Here is an 18,909-nt window from a genome sequence, read left to right on the forward strand (position 1 = left end):
TTTGTAGGGACATGGATGAAATTGGAAATCATCATTCTCAGTATACTATCGCAAGAACAAAAAACCAAACACCACATATTCTCACTCATAGGTGGGAACTGAACAATGAGATCACATGAACACAGGAAGGGGAATATCACACTCTGGGGACTGTCGTGGGGTGGGGGGAGGGGGGAGGGATAGCATTGGGAGATATACCTAATGCTAGATGACGAGTTAGTGGGTGCAGCGCACCAGCATGGTACATGTATACATATGTAACTAACCTGCACAATGTGCACATGTACCCTAAAACTTAAAGTATAATAAAAATATATATATATATTAAAAAAAGAAAATTAAGCAATAAAACAACATAGGGGAAAGTATTTGCCACTTAATAGGCACTGAAATCATTTATTTATTTTAAAATGATTTGTGATTTTAGAACTAGAAACCCTGGATAAGAGAATATTTGAGGCAAGTAGGTAATTATATAATCTGCTTATATACAGTGGCATCCTCACTTTTAAAGACTGGGAATCTTAAGCAATTATTTTAGGGAAAAGCTTTTCTCTACTCTCTTGTAAGTAACAAAAAAAAAAAAAAACTATCATCTTAGGAAGCATTTGGGAAGTAGGTTCTTCTCTCTTTACTTCATTCACTCCTCCTCATGGAAATAAGTGACACGTATTTGCAGAAATTGAAAGAATGCAATTCTTTCAATATGTACACATAGCTCAGCCTCTTCTGCATTTCTTTTTGGCCTAGCCTGCATGTAATCCAGGTTTAACTGCTGTTTCCATGTGGAAATACTCCTGGGTCAGGGTTCAGAGCCTGATTACTAAAAAGCCGTCCAAACAGCCATCTCTCTTTGTTTCTTCTCTTGAAGCTTAATAAATGTGCGGGGGTCATTCCTCTTGGAGGTGACTAGGGATGCATCTGTCCAGCAAATGCAGTCTCTTCATGGAAACGTCTCATTGCCTAGTCTCAAGAAGTATTTCGTCATAGGACTACATTTTAACTTACTCCTTTTTTTTTTTTTAAGACAGGGTCCCCGCTCTGTTGCCCAGGCTAGAGTTCAGTGACAAGATCTCAGCTCACTGCAACCTCTGCCTTCCAAGCTCAAGCAATTCTCCTACCTCAGCCTCCTGAGTAGCTGGGACTGCAGGAGCAACACCATGCTGCTGGGCTATTTGTGTGTGTGTGTATACATATATATATTTCTTTTTCCTTTTCTTTCTTTTTTCGGGGGGAGGACGGAGTCTAGCTCTGTCATCCAGACTGAAGTGTGGTGGCCCGATCTCAGCTCACTGCAAGCTCCACCTCCAAGGTTCTCCAAGTAATTCTCCTGGCTTAGCCCCCTGAGTAGCTAGGACTACAGGCACACACCACCATGCCCAGCTAATTTTTGTGTTTTTAGTAGAGACAGGGTTTCACCATGTTGGCCAGGCTGGTCTCGAACTCCTGACCTCTAGTGATCAGCCTGCCTCGGCCTTCCAAAGTGCTGGGATTACAGGCGTGAGCCACCACACCTGGCCTATTTTTCTATATTTCGTAGAGATGGGGTTTCACCACGTTGCACAGGCTGGTCTCCAACTCCTGGGCTCAAAGGATTCCTCCTCCTCCTTGGCATCCCAAAGTGCTGAGATTACAGGCGTGAGCCACCTGCCAGGCCCATTTTAACTTTACTGTTGAATTGCCATCTGATTAATGTCTATAATCCAAACAGGTTTTGAATACATAGAGAGAAAGGGGGGCTATGATTGGTAAATGAAAACACGTTGTTTATGTTGGGAAAAAACAATTTTTTCTAAGTGTAACTCATCCAATTGGTACTATTTTATGGGCTTTGTACATCCAAGATGGATATTAAAAGGTCAGGCAATTCTTTTGGAGCCATATTTCATCAATCCGTGATTATAGAGAAGATAAATCCAAGCCCAGATATCACATAGCTTTGTGGTTTTCTCACTTTCTGTATCCTCTGAACTCATTCCAAAGAGCCAAGTGATTGTGATGGAGATTTCTAGAGCTCACAAGCAGATGGGCAAATGAGTGCATTCCAATGTTCTGAGTTTGAGAATGTATTTTGATCAAATGAGTTACAAATGGCAACATTATATTTGAAAGATAAGAATTTCTTGGCAGGGCACTGTGGCTCATGCCTGTAATGCCAGCACTTTTGGAGGCTGAGGCTGGTGGATCACAAGGTTAGGAGTTCAAGACCAGCCTGACCAACACGGTGAAACCCCGTCTCTACTAAAAATACAAAAAAATTAGCCGGGCATAGTGGTGCATGCCTGTAATCCCAGGTACTCAAGAGGCTGAGGCAGGAGAATCGCTTGAACCTAAGAGGCAGAGATTGCAGGGAGCAGAGATCACGCCACTGCACTCCAGCCTGGGCGACAGAGTGAGACTCCATCTCAAAAAAAAAAAAAAAAAAAAAAAAAGAATTTCTTGGGAATAGATTTAATTTAAAAAATGAAGAAACAAAGATTTAATAGTAACAAAAGTTTATCAGTTTAGAAGGTATAATGTCATTTTTTCTTAATCAATTAGATATTTATAGTAAAACAATGACATTGCAAGTTCTTCAGTAGAAGCTGAATTCGACTAGATGAGTAGTTTTAAAATATTTTAGCAACAAAGTGTTTTTAAAAAAATATATTAAATGTCATGGATAATCTATACAAACCGATGAGAAAGTGGCTAACTAAGGCTAGGTAGTTTGTGGTGTTATGCCATTAGATCACCTTAGGGCCCATGAGTTCCTTCTGTGAAACATACTTCCAACATTCCATATAGCATAGTAGAAAATCAGAGTCGTGGATAGTACAGCAGGAAAAAAACACACATAATTATATACATTCTACCTATCTTGGATCTTATTTTCTCAGATCACCATTTTCCTCTTCAATCATTATGACAATTATAAACAATTAAAAACAGCAAGACTCATAATGTGCCAAACACTAGGCCTTATATACTTTATACTTCTGATACAAAATCTGTAAAGTAATAACATAACCTTTATTAACTATTATTATTAATGGGAAAATGAGTTCACTGCAAATTTTATACAAGCCACAATTCACAAATCATTACCATAAGTGTACATTTTTTATCTATATTACATTTTATGTAGTGGGATAATTTTAAAATTATAAACATCTTTAAGGGTCAAATCATTCTTCAGCATATCCTCCCTAAACATAACTTCAATAACGCTTAAATTGCTACATTACTACATTTTGATTCTTCAATTCTGAGCATTGTATACTCCAAATGTCCTCAAACATTTTCATCTCAGGACCCCTTTGCACTTTAAAAATTAAGAAGGACCTCCAAAGAACTTTTCTTTTAATGGGTTATATCTATCGATTTTTTTCTGGATACCAAATGCTATTGTTTATTAAGTATCTGCAATGTGCTGGACATATTATGTCATATGTTTACATGTATCATATTTACATTAGATATTATCTCTAAACCTCACAACAACCCTTCAAGACCCATAATACCAAGTCTATATTTCAAATGGGAAATGAGCTCAGAGGAGACAAATAACTTGCTCAGGTTTCTCAGTTTCCATGGAAGTGGCACAGATAGAATCTGAACCCTGCTTGTTAACTACTTGGTGAATGGAAAAGAGAAGTATATGTATATGTATATATTTACCATACTAAAAATTAAAACTTAGAAATTTTACAAGTTGTTTATTACATTTTGGTGTAATAATAATGTATGCAAATTACACCAATAACATCTTTCTATGAAAAATAACAGCATTTTCTGAAACAAAAATACGTAGTAAGAAGAGTGGCTTGCTTTACATTTTTGCACATATCTTTAATGTCTACTTAATAGAGAATAACTGGATTCTTACACCTACTTCTGTACTGTCTGTCACAAAACATTGTTTTGAAGTATATGAAGAAAATCCAGCCTCACAACGCATATACTTGAGAAAGAGAAATTCTATCAAACAATTGTGGATATTTTTCTTTGATGCTAAATAAAAACTAGACAATAGCACTTTCTTAACATTTAGCTGCAATTTAAAATCTGAAACTATATTAATAAACTCTTACATTAAAATCTACTGGTCTCTCTTGTACCTTGAGGATCTTTTACCCAAGTATAGGTTATTTGATAACATGCATACATTGGACATTTGGAAAACATTGGCTATAATGCAGGTCATCCAGTGTTGACACACTTCCCTTTTTAATATCAAAAATTCATGTTCATTAGTACCACCAGTGACCACATGTGAAAAGTCTTTAAGTATTTGGAGACTGTCAAGTCATTAAAAAATGTTGTAAAAATTCTCATCTTTGTTTGAAAATTCAAATTTTATCACTGACAATAAATACTGTCTATTGAAGTGACAGGCTCACTTTGTTTATTTTTGAGAAAATGTCTATCAAATGTCCAAATATGAATGCTCATATTTGTATAGCAGTTTTTTGCTTTAATAAAAACAGCATTCCATGTAAAAGGTTTAGGTCACAACTCCATTGCATAAGTACACTTTTTCAAAACAACCATTGCAGTCAGTGTCTGGGGGAAGTGTTGTATGTGGACTTACCATTTCATCCCACAGAATATTTTAAAAATGTGTACCCAATGGTTACAACGTAATAAAATTAATATTTTTACCTCATCAGGTAAATTCTTCAGTAATACTCTAAAAATTTTTTTGAAGTATACAATGACAAGGACATCTTGGAGTCTACTCCTTTCTTTGTGTTGATGCACTGTTGATCAGCAGTTTTAACACCGTGTGCAATGGAACAGGCAAATAACACTAAGCATTATTCTAAAAATAGTTTTGAGTCCATAGACCACCTAAGAATGTCTTTGGGATTCCCCAGGGGTCTGTGTACTAAACTCAGAGAATTATCACTCTCTTCTTCTATTAAAGAGAAATACCTAGATCTGTTTTATATACCAATATATGCACACTTCTGCCTGTAACTTTCATTTTTCATTTCCCCTATCCTCCAGAAACAAATGTATGAATATTAAAATTGTTGCTTTCACAGGGATTAAAACTTATTTAGTTTTCTCTCACTTTTTGTACAGTTTTCATGAACTATTATCTTAGCTGCACACTTCGTGTCAAATATGTAGATCTCTTCTTGCTATGTTCGAACATAATAGGAATTGTGTCAGGTTCATCCTTCAGGAAGTCTCTATAGAATTTCCTGGCCTGCTCTGAACTTAATTTGTTAAATCCTAGACTTCTCATAGAATTTGTTACCCCCGAATTGCCATTCACCATAATCTTGAGACTAACCTTCCCCATTCTCTTCTTGGTCTTTCAATTTTCTATATCCTACAGCTCTTTCTTAGATTGCTCCTTTATTTTAATGGAGTTTGTTCCAGTCACTTCCAAAGAATAGAATCATGTGATATAAATGTCTTAGACCTTGCAAGTCTACAAATTCTGAGGTACATTCACAGTCAAATGTTAGTTTTCCTGGGTATGGAATACTAGATTGAAAATATCTGCCGTCAGGATCTAGAAAGCATTTCTCTGGCACCACCTACTTCTCAGACTTGGGTTGACAAACTCCGGTGCCATTTTCATTCTTGATTCTTTTCTCTCTGAACTGTGTTTAAATTTTTATTTTATTTGCTCCAAAAATGGGAAGTATTATGATAACGTGTCTTGGTGAAGGTCTTCTATTTTCTATTTTGTTGAGAATTCAGTAGGTGTTTGGTCCTGTTAGATATGAATTCTAAATTTCTCTTCAAAGAATCAATATGTCAGTATGTTCAATTCTTTGCCTTCTACTTTTAAACTTAACATCCTCGTAAAGCAACCTTTTTCAATCATCTGCTCCACCCTGAGTCATTCCACTTACCTGCTCCACCCTGACTCATTCCAATTTCGTGCTCTGCTATAACCATTTTTCCTGCCAAACCACTCACCCCATCACTCTCTTTAAATTAGCCAATCGGAATTAGTTTAGCCTGTGCAGTCTAACCCTAGCCAATAGGGAAACGACACAGCAGCAGGGGCCACGGGCATCAAGAATAAGAACCCCTTCCCCTCCCTTGTCCAGGTGTGTACTCACCATTTCTCCATCTGTGAGGGCGCACCCTTCTATAGAAGTAAATTGCCTTGCGGAGAAGAAAAAAAGAAAATGTGATATTTTAGTGCTATTTCTTTTGTGGCACTGAAACTTTATTTATAACCAGTCCCAGGAAATATTCTTGAATCACTTTGTCACTAATGTGTTCGACTCCATTTTCTCCATTTGATTGTTTTGAAACTACTAGTATTTTGATATTGAACCACATAGACTAGTCCTGTAATACTGCTATATATTTGTTTCTGAACTGTTCATATTTTTCTTTTTCATTTGTTCTCCTTTTGCTTAATTTTGCTCAAATTTGACTTCAATACTTCTATTAGTACTTTTGTGTCTGGTAACGGTTTTCACATCCAAGTGCTCTTCTAAATTCTTTATAAATTATCATTTTAAATAGAACAATCTATTTAAAAGTATCCTCTTCTTATCATATGAAAACAAATTCTGCCTTACTGGTCAGGATAGTCTTTAATTTTTTAAATTATCCTTTCATATTAATTCCTCCAAGTAGCTGGGTTTTTGTTTTTGTTTTAGCTTTCTGTCTCTCTATTTTATTAGATATTATCTATAGTAACCTTCTTCTTATATCAGGGACTACAAAATTATTAGTAGCTCTTCGTGTGTGAGAGGGCCTCTTTGGCTATCACCTTTAGAGTAAGATAACTTAGATTAATTTGGAACTGATATTGTTATTATCTTCAGTTCCTGTGTTTTGGGATTGTCAGACATCCCAGAAATGTCTTCCCCAATTTCCTGCCTGGAGGGTGTAATTTTGGCTGATAGTAATCTTTGAACCAGATGCACTAAGAAAAATAAAGATTTCAAGGTTTAGTGTGTAAATAGTCTCTTAATGTCCCTATTTTGAACATAATACATCTAGCCTCAATTGTACTTGTTATCCTTCAATGCATAGATTGTCTCTTTGACAATGTCCTGAGAATTACCTACATGCTGCATTCATGGAGAGGTTGAAATAGGCCGCCCATCCAGATGAACAGAATGTAAGGGAACACAGGAAATACAACTGCTGCCAGATTGGTGAGCCTTTGGTATCAGCTCGCTTTTTAGTTTACTACAACTGTTTCTGGTTTATAGCTTTTAAAATCTGGTGAGTTACTTATCCTTCATTAATCTGTTTTCCATGTTCTAAAACTGGATTGCTACTATCAGACTTTCCTCTTCATCATTATGGTTTTATATATTTTGTAAAAAATTATCTTATAAGGGCTTCTGGTGGGATTGGAGGTCAATGTTTGCATTAAAACTGCCATTTTATGCAGTAGCCAGCTAATACAGCCTTATGTACAAATGATGTTTGAATACATAAACTTTTATTATAACATACATATAGATAAGTGTATAAACCATAAGTATACATGAGTATAACCAGAAAAAGAGCCTGACCATTATTCACATACCAGTAGCCTCCTTCATATCCTGAGCCCAAAGGTAAGTATTATTTTGATATCTGTCACCACAAATTATTTATTTAGTTATATTGACTTTTTAAACTTTATGTAAATGGATTAATACAGTGTGTACTCTATTTTATGCTGCTCTTTTTACTCAATTTTTTTTTGTGAAAATCTTTCATACTGTAGGATATAACAATATTTGCACCCTTTCATTGTTGTATAGTTTTCCATTTATAACCCTAATAATGGGGTTTTTACTTGTTTCCCGTTATGGAGTAATACACATAATGCTGCTTTTAAAGTTCTTGCCCATGACTTTTGTTGTACATGAAATTAAATTTCTTTGGCTGTATATCCAGAAGTGAAATGTCTTCCTCATAGGTGGTGTGTATTTTAAACAAAACCCTACAATTTCAAACATTTGGAACTTTTAAAGTTATTGAAATATTAAGTAAAGAATTCCAAAAGTCCTCATATAGTAATTCATCATTTCTTACACATGGAAAATAGAGTACTTTTGTTTGATTTTTATAGAGAGAAATTTTTAATACACAAGGTTTCCAAATAAAGTTACAGTGAGATGGGTAGGAGTTAAGAAATAAAAATTAATAATATTCATATGTCACTAATATGAAATGCAAATGAATTAGCATAAGAAACCTCTTCTGAAAGATGGACAAATACTAATCATATTCCAGGATATTGATTGGAATATATTTAGCATTAGGAAACACAAGCAGTTCAAATGTTTCGTAGGCTCAGGGCCTATTTCTGATAAACCAAATTCAAACTTGTAAGGAGCATAAATTCTCTTTCCAATCTTGCACATATGCAGCCTTTTGATGAACGGTAAGTTCTGGAATTTAGGGCCACAGCCTACCACCCTAATTTTACTTCCTTTTGCCATTGTTTCTTCTGCTTATATTCTGCACCTCCCAAAAATTTATTATCACAGTATCATCAAAACTTTCACTCTCATGTTTTACAAATTTTATTACTCAATATCTAGGAGGAGGAAATTATATTCCAGAATACTATATCTATATTGATAATTAAAGAAAAGAATGTAAATTTCCACATTGTCTATACATTTTTGTCATTTTGATTTGTGTTAAAAATATACCTCCTCTAATTTCACCCATTCTCTTATTAGCTAAAACTTACATTTCTCATGCATCTTGCTTTTCTCTTACAAGAAGGCCACTCACTTCCTCATTTTTTCCTTCACCATAAAGTTCAGAAGGTTCTAACATTCCTCAGGTTCCACACTGTCTTCCAACTATCACTCCTCCCATGAAACTCCAAGCACACCACCTTCTTATCCTTGTTACAATTATCTATTAGAGTCATAAGATGATGCTATTTTTAAAAGACTATAGCAACTGACTCACTTTCTTTTCACCTTCATATTCTACCATCACGAGTATATCAATATGCATGATTATCACCAACATACATCATCTAAAGTTAAGTTCCTGTAATTTAATGTTTGTTGTAGTTTAACCACCTTTCTACTTTGGTATAATTTTTATATGACCACAAACTAAACTTGATGCATTTTCCCCCATAATGTGTCTCACATATTGATACGTGAAATTTCTCTTTTCACATCCTTCTTTTACCACTATTTCAATCATTCCACTGAATTCACACTTCAAATACAGGAAATCTATCAATTTGTTAAATCTTCTTAAGTATCATGCTCTTCCAGTTCCTTCAGGGCTTTCAGTTCCTTTATTTTTTTTCAGATAGTTCAGCTCTACTTTCACTAAAACCTCATATCCCCACAACCTTCCACTGTACTTGATCTTGACAATTCCCAACCATGGTTAAAACCAATGGTCTATTTGTATTATCTGAATAAAATCATGTAATCTGGAAAAACCAATAGTTCTTAACTTCAAATAGACCCTCAACTGTTGCTTGATGGTCTTTGCACAAGTTTCTAGTTGTTTGACTTTTCTATTTTCTTCTGTGGCTAGTCTTAGCCACTTCCTTTCACTCAGCCAAACCAAACTAAACTAAACAAACAACATAAACTATCCCATTAAAAAAATGAATACTTGAAATATGCTCAAATATAACCACAGGGCCACATTTCCTGGCATCTTTTCTATAGTCTCCATCTCAAGCCAAGGTAATCTTGCCCACTTGTGTCATTGCCAAGAAACCCTTCCATTCTCCTCTGAATTTGCAACCTTATTATCTTCTTCCTTATTCACCTTCATCATTTCTTCCTGTCAGTCATCCTAGAAATATGTTAAGTATCCCTCATTCAAAAGAAAATATTAATATTTAAAATTCACCCTTGAAGAGGGAGTAACTTTACAATTGAGAAACGTGATAAACCTTACTTAAATTAGGTGACCAAGGTCAGCTCCAACAGTCATAAATCATGTTGATGGTATGTAACTTTGATGTGATATAGTGAAGTAGCACTTTACTTCTTCAATCTTCCTTCCCCAAGCCCATGCCGTTTTAAACTATGAGGAACTGTCCTGTCCTAAACTGGCAAGGTCATCCAAAACAAGGAAAGTCTGAAAAATTATCACGGTCAAGAGTAGCTAAAGATACATGATGACTAAATATAAGGTGATATCCTGGATGGAATCTTGGACCAGAATGGGCGCATTAGGCAAAAATTAAGATAATCCGAATAAAGTATGGTCTTTAGTTAATAATAATGTCTCAGTATAGGTAACATATATACCATAAAAATGTAAGATCTTAACAATAGGTTAAACTGTGTGTATGGGGGGAGCGAGACACGGGAACTCTCTTTACTATCTGCTCAATTTTTTGTAAATCCAAAATTATTCTAAAAATTAAAGCCTTTTAAGAAAATTAAAATGAAAAAAGCAGGTCAAGAGTTAGGCAGATGGACATGAAACAATTACCTGTATTAATAAAGCTTATATTTATATTAGCAATTGAAGCTTAAGTCTGTGACTATAATCTATCCTCTGATTCTAAACTCCAGAATTTGTCAGAATAATGAACAAAGTACAGCTTACAATGGAAAAACCCAGGCTTCTCCATGTTAAGATACTTCCTTAAAACTTACAAGAGCAAGGGACAAAACTGAGCAGACCAGAGCTGCATACTCTGGGCAGCGAGTTCTCAAGAGGTAGGAAAGAGGAAACAGATCTTATCTGCAAATGCTAATTCGTAGCCCCAAAAATGCCACTGGAATTTTTTGGGAGATGCTAGTGTGAGAGGACAGGCCAGGATTACAGCTAATCAAGGCCTCTTGATACAGAAAAAATGGCAGAATGGGATTTCCCTCTGAGAGAGAAGACTGATTCCAAGAAAAAGTCTCATATGTCCCAGTTACAAAAAGAAAAAAAAAGAAAAATCCCCCCTGAAGTTTCCTGATGTGAGTTCAGCGGGTAGAATCTGAACAAGGCAAGGAGAGCATCCTCCTGGAGGGAGAAACAGCATGAGGTATCAGAACCCAAGTGTGATGAGGATAGTCACACAGACAAAGGGGTAGCAGTAGCAATGGAAAACTGGTAACATGTTAGGGGTATTTGATTTAAAAGAAAGTAGCTATATAAAAGGTAATAAGAGCCATATATCTTACTATCTTACTGCAAGAGAAGAGTAACACAAAGTAGGACCATTAAACTGTAGTGATTAGCTGGCAATGGAAATACCTATGTGAAGTGAACTCATAGTTTTCATCATGTATACAGACAACATGTAAATACATATATTTAGCATAACTAGGCACCAAATTTAAGCTTATAAATACTATTTTGCATTAAAAGAAACTGAGACTCTTTGAAGAGATGACTACTTTGAGGTCAGCAGGAGGGAAAGTACAATAAGTCTGCAATATCTTGCACCACGAAGTGGAGACATTATCAAGAATGATGAGGAGAGGGCAAAAGGGCACAGGAGCCAGAATGAAAAGGATCTCACTCCCCATTTCTGGAACAAGTTGAGAATCAAAATAAATAGTGGAAGTAGTAAATTATAACTCATCAAACAATAGGAATTTGTATAGATATAAATCAATTAATTAATTAAAAGTTTAATGATGAATACAGTTTTATATAGCTTCAAAATATCTTCCTACAAAAATATTAAGTATAAAAAGAAAAAATAACTCCATGTCATAGACATAGACAACACCACTTCAATCTAGTGATCAAAGTGGACACCATAAATAATGGGAAAAATTACAAGTGTGCCCACCTACTAGAATGAGAATATGGCATAACGTCTATTCTACCAAAGAAGTGGCACTTGACCCTAACAATGGGAAAACTGAGAGACATACTACAGAATATTTTAACTGTAATCCTCAATAAAGAAAAGATAATAAAATCAAGGAAAGACTGAGAAACTGTTTCAGAATGAATGAAAGTAAAGATTTCTGAAAACTAAAAGGAATGCATGATTTCAAACTGAATATTTTTGCTGTATTGAAGGTTATTGTGACATTTTGTAAAAGTTAAATGGGATTAGAGTTAAATGGCAATCATGTGTCATATTAATTACGTGGTTTGATGGTTAAATTGTTACTATATAGGAGAATGTTTTTGTTTGTAAGAAAAACCTACTAAGGAATTCAGAGGTGATGTGGCATCAGGTTGACAATATACTTTCAAACAGTTCAGAAAAATAAGTGTTTTGCATTGCACTCACAAGTTTCCTTTAAGTCTGAGATTGTCTAGAAAATTTACCCCGAAGAATCTGCCTCATTCTCAGGTAAATAGTCCATTTTAATCTTATGGTTGTTAAACTTCTTAGAAGATGTGTCTCTTCCACATCCCCATTTTTATCAACTGCAGCTTGAAATTCTTCCAACAGCAATCTAACAAATTACTGTTATCTTAGAATTAACTGTTGGCATTCTGTTTTATTTTTTAAACAATTTATTTTCCTAAATCTAAAATAATACATATTCATTAAAGATAATTTGCCATTTACAGAAAAAATTAAAAGTGAAAAAACAAAACACTGTAATCTGATCATCAAAGGATGATTATAACTAAAATTTGGGCCTTTTGCCTTCTGATCATTTTATTTTGCAGAAATATACTTGCCCTCCTATCATCCTTTCTAATCATAGATATATTTGTGAAGTGGGTTTATGAGCAAGGTCTCCAGTTGCATTCTTTTCATTAACTCGTGGGCTTAATTTATCTTGTTTTTTTATCTACCATTTTGTCAAAACTGCCTTTGTCAAGGTCCTCAACATTTACATAACCAAATTCATTGAGTAGTTGTCATGTCTTCTAATATTTTAATTTGACCAGTATTTACACAGCTGAAAATTAACAATTCCTTGAAATAACTTGAAATTACACCTTGCTTGGAGTGAAGTCATTCCCGTTTTTTTTTTTTTTTTCTTGTTTTTTTTTTTTCTTAACTGGCTGATCCTTGGATGCCCTTTCCCAGGCGCTTTTGTTGGTTCCTTCTCATAGCTCCAAATTCTAAAGGTCTGAGCATCCCAGACTTTCACGCTTGGATCTTTTCTATATTTATGTATGGATTCCTAGATGAATTATACATGAAGTTATTATGTTCTCATCCTATATAATGTATTTATGTATAATCAGTTATTTTCCATTGATTTATATGTTTATTCTTACAATATTACACTTGATTACTGTAGCTTTGTAATAAGTCTTGAAATCAAGTAATATAAGTTACACAGCATGCTTCTTTATTTTTCAAATTACTTATCTTGTTGGAGGTCCTTGTATTACCACATAAATGTTAGAATCAGCTTATTAATATTTACAAAAGAGCCTACTATCATTTGAAATTTAATTTTATTGAAATTGTAAACCAATTTGGAGAAAATTAATGTTTTAACAATATTAGATTTTCTGATCAAAGACAATATGTAGTGTCATTTATTAAGGTCTTTAACTGCAAAGTTTTGCAGATTTCAGTGTTGAATTTATTTCTAGTATTACACAGTTTGGGATGTTATTATAAATGTTATTAGTTTATTAATTTCAATATTCAGTCATTTGGTTTTAGTGTTTTGGAAATGCCAAAAATCCTTATTGTCCCTGTATTGAATGAACTTAGTAACATCCTTTCCCTATTTAGTAGCTATTTGTAGATTTGTTTATTTTTTATGTATACAATCATGTCATCTGTGAACAGTGTGTTTTTTTTTTTCTTTCTAATCCACATGCTTTTATTTATTTCTCTTGTTATATATTAGTGTATAGGTTCTGCTGTACAATGAAAATGTTTAGAGTAAGTATTCTTGTCTTGTTTGCAATCTTAGGGGAAAAGAGCTCAGTCTTTTAGCATTAAGTGTGACTTCAGCTATAAGCTTTACTTACATGATGGTTAAAAGAATGAGTAACTTTCCTTCCATTCCTACTTGGCTGAGTGATTTTATCATAAGTGTCGAATTTTTGACATTTTTTTAGTTGACCATAAGATTTTGTTCTCTTTTATTTTGACTAAATGGTAAAGTATAATGATTTACTCCTAAATATTAATCCAATATTTCATTCCATGGGGCCAAGGTGGCAGTGTGGGGGCAGGGGAGTGAACACATTTGTTCATGATATCTTATATATTGCTGTATTTGATTTATGATTATTTTAATGGTTTTTACAGCTATGTTCATGAGGGATTTTGTTTTCTTATACTGTTTCTGTCTGCTTTAAAGATCAACATTATTCTTGCTTCATACAATGAGTAAGGAGGTATTTTAATCTCTTCTATTTTTTGAAAGATTTTATGTTAATTTTGCTATTATTTTTCATTAACTATTATATAGCATTCACCAGGGGAGACGAGTTGGCCTGGAGTTTTCTTTAATAATAGGCTTTTAATTAAGATTACATTTTTAAAACAGATATAAGGATTTTTAAATTTTACTTCTTCTTGATTCAATTTTGGTAAATTGCATCTTTGAAAAAAACTTCTTTATTTTATCTCGGTATTAGATTTATTGATGTAAAGTCATTCATATGATTCCTTATTGTCATTAACATCTATAGAATTTATAGCATCATCTCCCTCTCATCCTGATATTGATCATTTGTCTCCTCTGTTTTACTTAATCAGTCAGATTGAGATATTTACAAATAACTAGGTTTTGCCTTCAAAGATTTTTAAAAATTATTTGTTTTTCTTGCATTGCTTTCTGTCTTTGTTATTATAATTTCCTTTTTTCTACTTATTTTGGGCTTAATTTAGTCTTCATTAACTAACTTCTTGTGGTGTCAATTTAAGTCATTTGCTTTAGACATTTCCTGATTCTTAAAATAAGCATTAAATTATACATTTCTTTCTAACTGCTGTTTAAGTTGCACTACACATTTTTCATGTGTGGTTGTTTCATTTTTCACTAGTTTCAAAATACTTTGAAATGCTTATGTTGTTTTTTTCTCTCCATGGATTATTTTGAATTGTACAGTTTAATTTCCAAAAATGTGATTTTTTTCAGTTAACCCTGTTATTGACTTGTAGTTATGATAAAAGAACATACTCTATATGATTTTAACTCTATTAAGTTATTAACAGCATATCCCAGTTTGCATTGGCCAGAATTCTAGATCACTTTAAAAAATGACATATTCTGCTGTTGTTGAGTGGGTCTATTATATTCTGATTACTTATTTATCAATAACTGAGAGATGAGTATCTAAATCTCCAATTATAATTGCAAACTGATAGATTTCTCCTGTTAGTTCTGTCCATTTTACTTAATGTATTTTAAGCTCTATTGTTAGTTGCATCCTTATTTATATCTTTTTAATAAATGCAACCTAGCTCTTTAAAGTATCCCTATGTATGCTGGTAATATTTCTTTTAATCTCATATTTATGTAGTCATTACAGCTTTATTATTCTTAGTGTTTGCATGGTACACTTTTTATTCATCTTTTATTTTGAATCCATCTGTGCATTTATACATAAGTGAGTTTCTTGTGACACCATATAGCTGGATCTCACTTTTAAAGGTTTAGTCTGCCAAGATTAGCCTTCTGATTGGTGTTTTTAGACCACTTACATTTAATGAAAATTTGACAAGATTTAGTTAAAATATACCTGTAATTTATTTTTTCCATATATTATTTCTGTATTTTTTTTCTATTTTCCTTTCCTTCTTTTAGAAGGAAATTTGAATTGTTTTTTGTTTTTATTATAAGTGCTTCATTTAATACCACTATTGGTTTATTAACTATCTTTAATTATCTTAGTGGTCATTCTATGGTTTACAATATGCATTTTTAGAACAAAAATGAAAATGTTACAGAACACTGATAGATTCTGGATATATTTTGAAGGTAAAGAGATGATGATCTCCTAGTGAACTGGATATTATATGTTAGAGCAATAGAGAAGGCAAAGCTGATTCCAAAGTTGTTTGTGTGAGGGACTGGAAGGATAGAGTTTCCAAATGAATGAAAAGGATAAGTGTATAGTAGGTTTGGGTTTGGATGTAGAAACCAGGAATTCTCTCAGTTTTGGACATGTTGTTTAAAATAGACATCCAAGTGAAGAAATTAAGTACTCAAATATTAAATCAAATGTTTGGGAAACATATCTAATCTGAATTTGGGAGTTATAGCATAAGAATGTTATTTAAAGCCAGAAGACTAAACAAAGTTATCAAGATCGTGAGCGTAGGTAGACAAGAAAAGAGGAAGAAGGACTAACCTGAAGGACTCAAGTACACATTAAACTTAAGAGAGGTGAGAAGAAACTAGTAAAGAAGACCGAGAAGAAAGTAACAGTGAGAACAAGGAAAACAGAATATGTTGTCCTAGAAAGTATTATCTCCTTTCATTGCAGGTTTCAGTCACCTGCAATGAAACTCTGCATTTATGTCCTACATTAATCAGATAGAAAGTTATATCTGATCTACCAGTGAATATTTCTGAATGATACCTCATTTCCACTGCCTTGCTTAAAATTTCCTTTGTGTGTCAGTTGCAGCTCCCGAGGAGTTCCCCCTTGGCCTCCATGTTCCCAGTCTCTGGTTCTGTTATCCATCATTCATACTGTAGCCACAGTAGCAAGCAGTTTAAAGAAAAACAATGTAATCAACTGTTTACAAGTCTTTGAGAGTGTCTTATTATCCAAAAGATAAATTTGTAAGTCCTTAGTATGATTTTCAAGTTCCTTCACAATCTACCTCCTAGTTATCTCAAAACTCTCAACCCCATCACTTCATCTATATCCCAACAGTATAGCCATACCATGTATTTATCATATTTATCAATACTTCTGCATGGAACAATTGTTTTCACACAGTCAATCTGCATTTATTCTCTCTAGTCCAATCCAACTGTCAAGTCTACTAGAAAGTTTTTATTAATATCCCTAGGCAAATATTCCCAAGAAGTTTATTCATAACTCCATTACAAGATTGTTATGGGTTAAATTGTGTCCCCCTTCAAAAAAAAAAAAAGTAAATTGAAATCCTAACATTTGTTACCTCATATTTTGAACTTATTTGGAGACAAAGTCAGCAAAGAAGTCAACAAGTTAAAATGAGGTCATTAGGATGGGCCCTAATACAATATAATTTGGAGATAGACATACACAGGTAGAATGTCATGTGAAATGAAGATAGAGATTGGAATGATACCTCTGCATGGAAAATTAAAGATTGCCAGAAAACTACCAGAAACCAGGCAAGAGGCTTAGAATATATTTTATCTCATAACCCTCAAAAGGGACTAACTAACTCTGCCAACACCTTGATCTTAAACTTCTAGCCTCTAGAATGTGAGACAATATATTGTGTTGTTTAAGCCATACAGTTTGTGCTGTTTTGTTACAGTAACCCTAGCAAATTAATACAAGAATATAATCCCACTTTTAGTTGTTTTTGTACCTATGTCAATGTGTACTAACATAATAATTTATTTGTCACTGATCCACCAGCATTTAGTGAATATAGTAGTTTTTAAAATGGGTATCTATCTACATTAATAATACAAAAGTATTTTTGTGTATAAACACAGGGTCCTAAAGATATTTCTATTGGTCTTTGATGAAATGAAATACGTTCTTGGAAAAATAAAATTAATTATACTTGTGTGTATTATATGATTCTGTTATTTTTTAAACATTAAAACTTCATTTTGTAGCTACTTTACCCATTTCATGCAGAGACTTAATCTTTAATAGCAATGGTTACCTCTATTCAGGTACCATGTACATATAAATTAACCTTTCAGCCACTTAACAAAGGAAAAGACTATAAGCTCTTCTGTAAACATAAAGTAAGAAAACTATAAAGTAACCTAATAAAAGGACTAAAAAGCAGAGTTAAAAAAAAAGCAAATAGCAAAACAATGTACTGTAAATATCACGAAGACTACAACAAATAAAAATGATTAACATAAAATCCCAAGGCCTCAATGCTTCAGCTTTATTAATCAGCAAGTAGAGAGGTGAGATATAGACAAGGGAAGGAAAAGTCCGATCTGAATCCTACTCAGTTCTGTTCTTCCGACATACAGACCTCCTGGACAGAAATAAAGTTAAAAGTCCCCGTGTTTGACTGGAAGAAGTTGAAAGAAATCCCCAGTATGTGACACTTTCCCTATTTCACTGTCAAGCAAATACTTTTAGAAAAAAATCCAGTGTCTTAAATGTCCCTGTCTGACAGCTTTGAAGACAGTAGTGGTTCTCCCAGCACACAGCTGGAGATCTGAGAATGGACAGAATGCCTCCTCAAGTGGGTCCCTGACCCCCAAGTAGCCTAACTGGGAGGCACCCCCGCAGTAGGGCCAGACTGACACCTCACACGGCCGAGTACTCCTCTGAGACAAAACTTCCAGAGGAACGATCATGCAGCCATATTGGTGAACAGCTGTTCACCAATATCCGCTGTTCCGCAGCCTCCGCTGCTGATACCCAGGCAAACAGGGTCTGGAGTGGACCTCCAGCAAACTCCAACAGACCTGCAGCTGAGGGTCCTGACTGTTTGTTAGAAGGAAAACTAACAAACAGAAAGGACATCCACACCAAAACCCCATCTGTATGTCACCATCATCAAAGACCAAAGGTAGATAAAACCACAAAGATGGGGAAAAAACAGAACAGAAAAACTCTAAAAATCAGAGCACTTCTCCTCCTCCAAAGGAATGCACCTCCTCACCAGCAATGGAACAAAGCTGGATGGAGAATGACTTTGATGAGTTGAGAGGAGAAGCCTTCAGATGATCAAACTACTCCGACCTAAAGCAGGAAGTTCGAACCCATGGCAAAGAAGTTAAAAACCATGAAAAAAAATTAGACGAATGGCTAACTAGAATAACCAATGCAGAGAAGTCCTTAAAGGATCTGATGGAGCTGAAAACCAAGGCATGAGAACTACGTGACAAATGCACAAGCCTCAGTAGCCAATTCAATCAACTGGAAGAAAGGGTATCAGTGATGGAAGATCAAATGAATGAAATGAAG

At 34.1% G+C, this 18,909-nt stretch overlaps 1 non-coding gene across 1 annotated transcript in view; it reads right to left on the reverse strand.

Moving 5' to 3' along the window:
* The window catches only part of LOC100988602 (uncharacterized), a 245,378-nt gene that overhangs the window by 66,950 nt on the left and 159,519 nt on the right, over nucleotides 1-18,909 (reverse strand). The window contains exon 3 of the transcript XR_010112984.1: nucleotides 6,069-6,114. This is a non-coding gene — a transcript (uncharacterized LOC100988602). The remainder of the gene's footprint in view (nucleotides 1-6,068; nucleotides 6,115-18,909) is intronic.

This window comes from Pan paniscus, chromosome 7 (assembly GCF_029289425.2).
Source record: "Pan paniscus chromosome 7, NHGRI_mPanPan1-v2.0_pri, whole genome shotgun sequence".
Lineage (NCBI taxonomy): Eukaryota > Metazoa > Chordata > Mammalia > Primates > Hominidae > Pan > Pan paniscus.